General features: G+C 35.3%; 1 long non-coding RNA gene across 1 annotated transcript; it reads right to left on the minus strand.

Moving 5' to 3' along the window:
* Positions 1–679: 679 nt before the first annotated feature.
* On the minus strand, positions 680–1,111 carry LOC138185559 (uncharacterized). Its single transcript, XR_011174655.1, has 2 exons — positions 1,005–1,111; positions 680–854 (listed from the first exon to the last, which is right to left on the minus strand). It is a non-coding gene; the product is annotated as an uncharacterized LOC138185559 (long non-coding RNA).
* Positions 1,112–11,849: the final 10,738 nt, after the last annotated feature.

The following is an 11,849-nucleotide window of genomic DNA, read 5'->3' on the forward strand; positions in this document are numbered from 1 at the left end:
TTAACAATGGGTACATCTCCCTTTATTTTCTATTACTTCTATTGTACGATTTAGTATCGATTTATATAGTTTCTGGATATAATTTTGACTTAACGTATCCCATTCGTGTACAATTGCTTTCTTTAATTCTTGTACGTGTTGATACTGCTTTCCATTCGCGTATACGCCGTGAACAAGTTCTGCCCAGCAATTTTCAGTAATATTAAGGTCCGGGGAGCGTGCAGGCCACGGCAAAATAGATATATTATTCTCATTAGAATATGATTGAACCAATCTTGATATGTGTACAGATGCATTATCTTGTTGAAAGATGTAATCAGGTCCAGAAATGCGTTCTGCATGATTATTTATTTGTTCTTTGATTAAATTTATGTGTCGGACACTATTCATTCTCCCATTGATGAATTTGATACTTGTCTTGCTGAAATAACCGATGCTAGTCCAAACCATCACGTTGCCTCCTCCCATTTGTCGTCGAATTGTTGACATTGTCTCTTTTCTTATGTCATGAAAATAATATTGGAACCCACCAGGACCATCCAAGTTAAATCTTTTTCGTCTGAAAATAGTACCCTTCTCCATTTCTTTTTCCAATGCATTCTTTCTTTTGCAAAGTGTAAACGTTTTGCTTTGTGTTTCGTTGTTAATGAAGGTTTCTATTTCAATTTTAGCCTCTTAATATCTTTGCAGGATAATAGAACTCGACGAACACTTGAAACACTGGCACTAACACTAAATTTTTCGATTATTTGTTTCGTTGTTAACTGCGAGTAGGAAGCTACACGCAAAATTCCTCGTTTTTCACGATCGGATAACGATGACGGCCTGGCCAGTACTTTTCTTTTTGCCATAATCTTCAACATTTTTTAAGAAATTGTGTATTACTTTACTACTTCTTCTTTTTACTTTCGATATTTTTGCTACAGATAACTGCTGCTGTTTTAGTTTAAGAATTTGCTTCTTTTCAGACTCGTCTAATTTTTTTCTGCGTCCCACATACTTACAAATTTATATAATATTGTACTGTAATCTTTACTCGTTGATAGATCATGAACTACTGAGCAATTTCTAAACATATTAACAGAGTGTATTATCATTTCGACCTTAGTATGGAACAGTTTTTCTTTGTTGTATACAAACATTTACGACATTATGACTTATTTCCAGCAAGCCGCATATTCTGAGCTCATAATGTTTTGATATTATACGTTACAGACGAAAAACTTTATACGCGTCATTGAAAAATTAAAGATAGCACATCTAGGTTATCTTTTTGTCGATTGAGTACATATTTGTAAACTGAGATTTTGTTACGTCACATTGTTTTGTTCGATCGCAGTTTACTCGTACTGCTTGGTTAGTAAAGCAATTTACTATAGTAGAACCAATTAAAATCTTACTACTGTTATTATCAAGCCACTTGCTACCAGTTTCACGTGCACAATATCATAAATTCACCTTTTTTAGTGTCCCATTAAATTCTGTGCGCGTATGTACCATCAATTACCCTTCACACTCGCCAACAAAATTTTCAATTAAAATCATAGCTAGCCCCTCGGGATCACGTTGCCTGGGCGTCACGTTGCTTACAACGAGCCTCGTTTAAATCGGAATTCTAATGCGAAACGCGGCTCGATGTTTCTCGGCCGCGCCAGACCAGGACTAGTCTAAACGATGGCGTACCCTCGGGATCCCGGTCTATGGCTTCTGCCATTTGCGTACGCACGAAAGTAGGAGGGCCAGAGGTGGAAAATGCCACCATTTCGTCGTAGGCGTTTGAATAATCTGCTCGTAAAGTTCGCGGGTGTAGAAAGATTGAACGCTCTGCGATGATCGTTCCATTATGGCCACGGAATATGCTGGAACAGAAGACACGACTCGTACCAGAGATAAGATGAAGTTCAATATGTGTTTGTTAGAGTGCGGATGTTTATGCAAATTTATATTTTTATGAATGTAGTTTAAAAAATGAAACCTAGACAAAAATTTGTTTTATTATTTACTATTATTTACTGTACATGTCATAACGTATACGACACGTATATAAATAACATATTTGGGTCGAGTCAGTTGCTTATTACGAGTTAGATATACTATTTGGCTAATTTTTTTCTCCAATGAGACGAGGGACAATACGAAGAACAAGGAAAACGCTTGAAATAACGGCAAATCATAAAACAATAGACCGAGCAGCATATAATACATTAACGAAAGTGAGAAAGCATTGTACATATTTACATATTTTATTTTATATCCTATTCCATCTTTTACTAAACGAAGTCACTGTCCATCTGGCTATAAAAATTTATATCTCGCTTTCACGAACTTACTGATTCTCGATTTATGGCTTCCCTCTTACTGGTACTAGAATTTCTCACTCTATCGATTTAAAATAATAAAGAAGATAATAAATAAAAAGATACTTTGGGGCAAAACTGTAGTACAACAAAGCATTATATATTCTATTTATGCCTATTGTATTATACATTACCATAATCATGTGTATATTATGCATAATAATGTAGTAAACTGTGCAATTGGGCTATACATTAAAATTACAGCAGAATTTCTGATAAGTTGCTCGTGAAGTTTCCAAATCATTCGACCGGTGTTCTACTTAAGAGAAGGTACATACCTTTTTTCGTTTGTCAAAGTACTAATAATGAATTCGGATCGGTCACGTTTAAATTCGAATCTATTTGAAAGTATTGCTGCTCTTTTTCGAAATAATTATAGTGTTCGAATCTAGTCGATCAATATTGGGAACTAATTTTAATTATGTACTTGCGACGTATTTGAACTATTGTATATCATCACTAATTTGTATCAATAGGCGGATCGTTTCTCTTCACGTTATTCCTTCTAGCCGTCGAAAATGGAATCCAGAGTCGGACAAATGGATCGATCCAGTTCCGTAATGCACGCGTAAAAATACGAAAAGTAAAAAGGAAAATTGTACGGTGGTTCAGTGGGTGGATAGCCGTGGTCGTAAAGTTTGTATGAACTGAAAAAAGACTATAACTGCTTCGTGCTCTTTATGCAGAATACTGGACGTAGAATAATAATAGTAATAATTCATGATGGAACAGACGTCTGACTCTGTCTTTCTGCGCCATGTCTCTGGTAAGAAGAGCGTGGCTCGTTTCTAGTTGCACTTTTGTAGCTGATTTCTGCGGTTCGAAGCTGTGGTTTACTGAAAGATTTCTTCGAAGATTATTGAGAAGTGCCGGGAAGATTTGACCGTGGAGATTAAAGGGAAGATAAAAAGGCTATGAGGAGAGAAAATGGAAATTTCGTGACATTGAGACATTGGAGTTCTTGATGAAGACTTGCAGTCAATTAGGGGAATTTAGAAAATAACAGAAGAGAAGCGAACCAATATATTCAATAAATATTGTTCATAAAATTAAGATTACTCATACTCATAAGTAACACGAATAATTAGATATTAAGTACACAACAGCAATTTTAAAGTTACTTGGTTTTTCTTCTCTTTTACTGTTGTGAAACTGTTAACATATGTAGTTGTTACAAATGTACGACGATCGGAGCCAATAATGGCGACGAATAAAATGCATATCCGACAATGTATACTTTATAAATTGAAACAAGGAGAAAATGCTACATAAGTACGTGAATCGATTTGTTCTTTTTTCGGCGACAGTGTTGTATTATATAACGTATATGCATTTTAGTTTAAGCGATTTGTAACAGGTGATTTCAGACTGATCGACAAACTATATCCTGGATGCTTATTCATATCCAAGAATTGTTACGAATTATTGAAATTGTTACTGCGGACTGCTACCAATGATTAATCCGCTTGAATCAAGAATGTAAAGTACGCCGACGAAGGAGAACATTCTATTTAAAATGTATACCATAAATATATTTCAAACTCGTCCTATAGAAAATGAGAGCGAAAAATAATAACAGAAAGCAGTATTTTAATCGCATGACGAATTTTGTTTTCACCAAGGGTGGCTAAACGGTGGATTCGAACGGTTCCAAGTGGATGTTAAAAGCACAAAAAAGCGTAAGAAGCACACCCAATTCATCACCAGAACAATCAGCCTTTAGATCACGCCAGCTGCGTGCCAGGTAAAAGTCGAAGATGTCGATAACTCTTGGAGAGCGTGAAGACGATTGCGTCGTAACGGAGGATCCTTCGGAAGAGGATGTCACAAGATAAGAATTGGAAAGAGTGTCGGGATCCCGGTTTCGAACGGGACGTGCAGGTAGTTTGTAAATTGCGTCCTACGTCTGTGAGTGAACGGGGCGGAGGATATGTTTTGAATTTAGACAAGTAGATGTGCAGGAAGATACACAGTCACTGTAGGCGCCCCTTTTCGTACGTTAGGTGTTGCTTTAGGCAAGGGGTTTTCGAGAAATAGATAAATATCCTTTGCTTACTGGAAACAGGAAGTGGTTTTACGTGGGTGGAATCCCATTCGTTAGCACCACGCCAATATGTTGACCATCGTTTTCGTATTTCGCACGACACGACGATGAGATCTCTCTTTCCGAGAGGCCCGTTTCTGGGTACAGTTAATTTTCTCAGGACGGATGTGTGGATTACCAATTCCCTTTCGTCTGTTTAGGCACTGATTGCGAGAGTTAACAGGATTATATATTTTTTTGTGTACATTTTGTATGTGAAAGAAAACAGAAGTGAAAGTATTAAATTCTTAACTGTAAGTTTAAACTTAGGTCTAAGAAATTTAGGAATTTTTTAATTTTTGAATTTTTTAATCAAATTTCCTAATTTTCACGCTTTCAAATATTTAAACTCTCAAATGTTTATACATTCAAATATTCAAACTTCCTAATGTCTTAACTTTCAAATATCATATTTAAACTATCAAATATTAAATTTTCAAATATTCAAATCTTCAAACTTTTAGACTTCCAATTTTCCATTTAGAATTTCATATTTGACTATCATTAAGTTTCCTAAAATACTCCACTTACATATTACATATTAGTACCAGAAGATCATAAATGCTCGATTCGTATCCCAAACCACTCACCAGCTGCTAATTCCATTTGAAGAATCTTTTCCTGGGGTAATCAAACACTTAATAACTGCCTTTTTCGGAAACAAGTGCTACCAGCATTTCAGTCACTCCATCGAGACGTGTTAAAGGAAATACCAAGCTGTCCAGGAGCAATGAAGTACTTGAAGTGGACAATCTGCAGACACTGGTCGGTGCCTTTTTCCGTGACGGCAGAAAAGGAAGCGGTGGCATCCGTCTCAGAAGGAACTTGCGAAATATCTCAAGTGGTCACGTGTGGAAATGCTTGAATGCGAGCTTTTTTCAACGTCATTATCGGTAGACAGTAAAAGATTTCCGGATACTCGAATGCCGCGAGCCACTTTGGAAACAACTATTATCGATTTGATGCAGTTTCGAGGTCCGTTTCCGATCTGTCACCAAGGGTGGCAAAGCTGAAAAGTGTATTTAATTTGTGAGCAGGATGCAACCTCACGCCTGATGACTTTTACGGGTGTCAAGTGTCCGGCCAAGAACTGATATGTAACAGAGACACTTTTTTTTAGTGTAGAGTCAGCATAAGTACCTGTATGAAATTTATTCAAAAACTCTTACGCATATGTAGTATAAATTGAAGCTTGATTAAAAAGATATAAAGTATGTGGGAATATAAATTAATTATAAAAATAATAGGCAAGCCAATGTCATACGAATCTTACTTTCGCAAGCGTATGCTATAGAAACTTTCATTCGAAATCAAGATTTTCCTTCACTATGAAAGGGGAATTTTGGATGTAACGAGCTGGGAACTTAGTGACTGCAAATCGCGATGCTAGCTACTATAACTAGTGTTATCATTGAATGGGTTAAATTTAAGTCAATCCATCAAATCTGTTTTTTAATTCCAATGTCATGTTATTTGATTTAAAGAATTAATTAAGGATTATATATTTCACGATACTTTAGGTATCATAGAATACAAGATATTTATTTATATTAAATTTTGTAAAATTCAGTGACCAAAGTGAAAATATATGTTTCATTAATTACTCGTGGAAGCATAGAATTTTCACGAATATCAGATTGCATTACTTATTTTTATCTTACTATTACTTTAACTAATTTAACTAGCAATTCAAATTTTGTCAAGTGTTGCAAGAATGTTAGCCTGGAACGATCAGGTTTACACACAGTATGCTCTTTGATGTTATCATGTGCTAGAATCTCAAAATGCTTGAGGTTAAAGAAGAAATTATGAAGTACGGTATGTAGTATCATACTTGCATCAGTGAACAGCAGAAAGGATGTAAGAATATATCTAAGAAACTTGCTAGACGCACAATGTGCACATTTCAGTTCAATACTAATTACTTAATCATTGAAAATTAATTAATAAAGACAGAAGGGGAATATTTTAATCTATTTTATACACAATGTAATTTATTTCCGAAAATTATAAGAAGAATATACCCATTAAATTTTAAAATCCATGTAATTAGATTCACATAATCAGTTAAGAATCATATTTCATGGAATTTCACTTTGTGCAACTCATCAGGCTAACTAATTAATTTTGTTAATGAAAATTAAAGTTTTGTAAAAATATCTGCTATAAACTCCAGGAATATTTAAACGACTACCTCTAGACGATTTATAACCAGCAATAAATTACTCGAACTAAGAAAAAGCCGCCAACCATAAGCAAGCAAGTATTAATTATTAACGACCACGTTACTGCCCAAGCTAACACACATTGCATACCGCCTTTTCGCATGATCCGTAAAGTATATCCTTTTCGAAACTCTTTTATGATCGACGGACAATTTAAAGTATTGATTTATCGAAAATGTGAATGTGAAACAGAAGATGTTCTTTAACAACGCGTTTTTAATAAAAATCTATATCGAATTTTATAAGAACGAATGTCTACATTCGCAGTTAATTTGATTTGATAGTACAGAATCAATTTAATAATATTAGGCGAAATAAAAAGTTTCATTAAATTTATTGGATTATTTGGAAAGTTTATATCAAAATTTATTTCTGTCAAAAAACGGAGCGTTGAATTTTGACAAAAATTAATGATAGTAATTAAATAAAAATATTTGCAGTTGGATTATACAGGGTGGTTGATAACTGGTGGTACAGGCGGAAAGGGGGTGATTCTACGCGAAAAAAGAAGTCGAAAATATAGAATAAAAATTTTTCGTTTGAGGCTTTGTTTTCGAGAAAATCGACTTTGAATTTTCGCCCGGTACGCGTACACTTTATCACGTCTCGTTATAACGGATCTCACTGTAGATCGTTGTCTCGATGGAAAAATTAAAAAAAAAAAAATTAAAAAATTTTTATTCTATATTTTCCACTTCTTTTTTCGCGTAGAATCACCCCCTTTCCGCTTGTACCACCAGTTACCAACCACCCTGTAGAAAAGCTCCTATTTTTCAAATAAAAGAAATAAATTAATTTCAATCATATCGCTAAATCAATTTGCTGATAAATTAGTATGGAATACCGATAAATTACCGAATTAAATAAGTATGAATGCCTCATGTATCCACTATATGTAGTTACAAGTTCTTCTTCCTTTTTCATCGCGTATACAAGGCATTTAACCCGCGTCAAGTGCATCGAGCGCGGCTCATCTCAATATTTTATTGTTACCGCTTCTCAATAGCCATGCCGCAGATAGGTTGTACACTGATTTTACAGCCAACCAGTACGACGACATAAAATCCCAGCCTAGCAGTCTCTTCAACTAGGAAGACGCAACTGTTTTCCGTTTGGTTCGTGGTCGTAAAGTAACTAGGTCCAGCTGATCGTTGGCTTCGATACCGAGACACCTCTTTATCGGATCAAGATGGCCGAGCGGCGGATATTTAGCTGTCGAACGGCCGTAATTTATACTTATCGGACAGTAAGGCGATTAATAATACGTGTTCGTCCGTTTTCATCCCCTTGTTGAAAATTCGATGCACAGCATGACAATAAATTCGCATACGAGATGTGAGATTCAACTTTTTCGAAGGTTTATACATTTTTTTTACGTATCGTTGTTATACGGTGTCAGGAATTTTTAAGCTATAAATTTTAGATCATATATTTTGGTATCAGTAATTCTTTAATTATATTGCATTGCATTATTATATTATAATATCATACTATAATGAAAATCTCATTATTTCTATAAAACATGGAGAAAAATGGAGAGAAAGTTTTACGTAAGCCTATATTTAATAAAATGTTCGAGTGTTTTCATTATTTCGCTGAAATGAAATAACGCTCAAACGAAAAAGAAAGATTTCAAATAACTTGCACTTTACGGTAAATGCAATTTATGTATAGAACCATTAGGCCATCTATAAGCCGGAAGAAGGAATTTTCCGAAGATTGCAAGATTGAACGAGCACGATTGGTGTTCTACACGAAGAAAATACACGATGGAACAGTTATATATTAATCGTTTCTTCTCGATCAATTATTTGATATCGGAATCTCTGGATGGTTGTTTCGGCCAAGATCATAAGACTCCGGCGGAAAACGAAATAGCCGCGATCCTCGGGGATAACAGTATTTCCGTTCGCGAACGCTTTATCAGACTCTACATGCAGGTAATCATTGCAAAGTCGAGACGATCGAAAGATTCAATGACTTTCCATACTGTTTGAACGCATGTTTCACATAGCATAGAAGCTTACAAATTTTCTCGAATATTTCTTCACTCAAAAATTTTGTCGAGTTAGATTCAAGAAAGTCAAGAAAGAAGTTGAAGAAAATCTTACTTATTTCCTTACGCATTTCACGAGTAGCTTGATCCTTCAAAGCTCAAGAAGCAAGTGAAGAGAAATATTGGCACATTATGCGCTTGGATGAAATAGAATCTGCAATTAGATTGGTTGATGAATAGCAATGGTAATTTTTTAAGAGAATTTGAGTTTGGTGAAGTTGGAATCATTTAATTGGGAGTTATATGAAACATTCTGAGTGCATCAGTGAGCTCATAAATACCAAATGTACTGTTGCATTTAGATAACGGGTTAATGAGACTGTTCAAACTGCTGTGGTGCTCTATATAAGGTAATTCAGTTGTATTTATTTCGATTTAACGTTCTATTATTATGAATAATACTTATTATATACATATATTCGTTAGATTACATTAACTGTCCCAATTTCTTTACCTTAAATTAATTTCTTTACCTTAAATTCTATGTAATACTACGTTGAAGGAAACATAAACAAAAATTAAAAGACATATACTTGTATAAAGCAATTAAAACCACAGCACACGAATCGAACTTCCTTATGAACCAAACGAGAACGAATATCTCAAAAATCATCATCTTACAAAACTTTTCCATATAACACGTATTCTCCAATCGTTTATCTTTGATAAAATCTTCCTTAAGCATTGATAATACACGTGTTAAAGTCTCGAACCGGTCAAACTCAAATAAAACTACTGTGCAGAGACGAAAAAATGGTTAGCCAGACCCTCTACCATCACACGCTGTTACAGTCGTGGGCAAAAATAAATGGATAGGTAGTGAAAGTGGATATTAATGAATTTTAATCGAATTAGTACCAGTGTTATATACCTAAGTTTCGTTTATTATACAGTGGTTCAAAAAATTGGCCCCACGTACTTAAATTTTAAATGAACTAACAAGAGTAAAATGATTCAAATTATTGATCGAATCATTTGTTGCACCTTCACGTCTTGAGTTGAAGTAAAAAATGGGACATGTAAACAGGTGTCAAACGGAAGGAAAAACTGATGATATACAATAAACTAAATTACCGTCACTTCTTGACTAACACCTGCTGATTTGTACCGATGATACAATAAAACGACACGTTCTTTATGACTTCACTGTTCTTCGATTCTATCAGACATAACCAATCAGACCCGCATTCCTTTCGTTGGCCATCTCCTCGTCTCTGTGCAGTACCTGATCAGTTGGTACACGATAAATAACTCACGAATCATGAGTCTACTGTTGTCCTTTGTCCTCGTATATGTGATCCATCATCGGTACGGTACTTAATCGATCGTAACGTGTCTTCGGATGGAATCCGGTATGCACAAGCTGAAAGAGGAGATTAGGACGAGTACTGCATTCTGCGGTTTATGCAACGTCATTCGAGCATTAACGTATCTCTCTCTTCCTCTCTCTGTGTCCGATAGCACCAGGCTGGAGATCTCGAGTTTCAGTTTATCTGGCCGACCACGAAGCCAAGCACCTGTCGCGAGTACGTTATTCCTTGTTGTTGTGCATCGGCCTTTAACGAGACCCCTGTAAAGAAGAAATCTTATCCGGGAGAGAAATAAGCGAAAAAATTCCGAGGAGAATTGGTTTGCTTAACGAACAGATTGATAACGACAAGAAATTGATTTTTATGAGATGATAAAACAGATTCAAAGTTCTTTTAGATGTTCTTCATTTTTTGATAATTCAGATGACTGATTGAATAGATGGGAGGGAAATTTGGGAGATCGTACAGTTTTGTTGGGAAGGAGAAGGATGTATGACAATGGATTGTCTGAAAATTTTAACATATTGGCAGAATGTCGGATTTTGTCACGGGGATTACGATCAACGATGGGTAGAAATGTGTAGATGCTATTGATGGACGTGGACATATTGTCCGTTAATTTTTGTATAGTTTTATTCGTTTATAGAAAGCACCGAGTAATTTTGCGTGAAAAAGGGGGAATTTTGTCACAAAAGGGTATGCGAGAGAAATTTTGTAGATATTATTTTGAAGCAACGAATCGTCTAATATTATAAATTTCTTCCTTGTAATGGTGCTAAAATTTCGTTGCTACAGAATCTTCCTGCTGGAAAATATTGAACAGTTCCATTTACACAGTAAAAGGAGAACTAGTTTCGTAACACATTTTCTTATCTACAATTTTTTTTTATCACTAGGAAGAAGTACCGTAACATTTAATTTACTTTCAACTAAGAAATCTCTCACCGCTACCTTTGTTTCCTCGGTTTAAATAAACATTTTAGTAGCACAGATATGTTATCATTGGCCGGATTTTAACTTCTTGGTTCTTTCCAATGTTTATTCATCGTTCTAAAGAAGGAAAAAAAAGAAGAAGGATAGAAGGAGGGGAAAAATTGTTTTCCAGAGCAGAAAGGCAGTGAAAAGAACAATATGGTACTCGACACGTAGCTCGAGCTTGAAAGGAGTCACGATACGTATCTTGAATGGCTTGTTTTCCATTTCCAGGACTAAATAGAAACGTTCTATTGTTCGTCGATCGCTATTTTAATTTAAAACGCATCGCTTTTAAAGTTCTGACGATGTCAGCTATTTTCCTTTACCGTGATTAATGCTGCTACATATTTTCTGGTTCCGTCTGGTACTGTACCGGACAACAAACTGTCATCCGCCGTCCCGTTCCAAATCCAGGACGGAACGAAATCTCAGAAAAGGATTCTCGACGAACGTGACCTGTCTCCTCGATACCAGAACCAGCCACGGCGCATTTAAATTTGACCGCTCTGCGTTCGTGAGTCGCATAAGTTCATCTCAGCCATGATCCCCGGATCTGTTACACCGCGCTTAATCTCGGGATACTATCCTGTCCCCACGGAATCCTGTAAAAAAATATAAATATCCTTTTTTTAGGATTGCACGATCCACCGTTTTACGATTTTGTGACGTTTCTTTAACTTTTGCGTGATCCTTATTAAAGAATTCTTTATGCAAAGTATTTTTATATATAGTTGATACAGTACTTAAAACAACTATGAATATTAATTTGTAATTATGAATATTAGAATGTAGTGTTTCTTAAAATTATATTTCTTCGTCAAACAAAATTTTGTGAATGACTAA

The sequence above is a fragment of the Bombus flavifrons genome, chromosome 12 (assembly GCF_040668555.2).
Source record: "Bombus flavifrons isolate JBK064 chromosome 12, iyBomFlav1_principal, whole genome shotgun sequence".
Lineage (NCBI taxonomy): Eukaryota > Metazoa > Arthropoda > Insecta > Hymenoptera > Apidae > Bombus > Bombus flavifrons.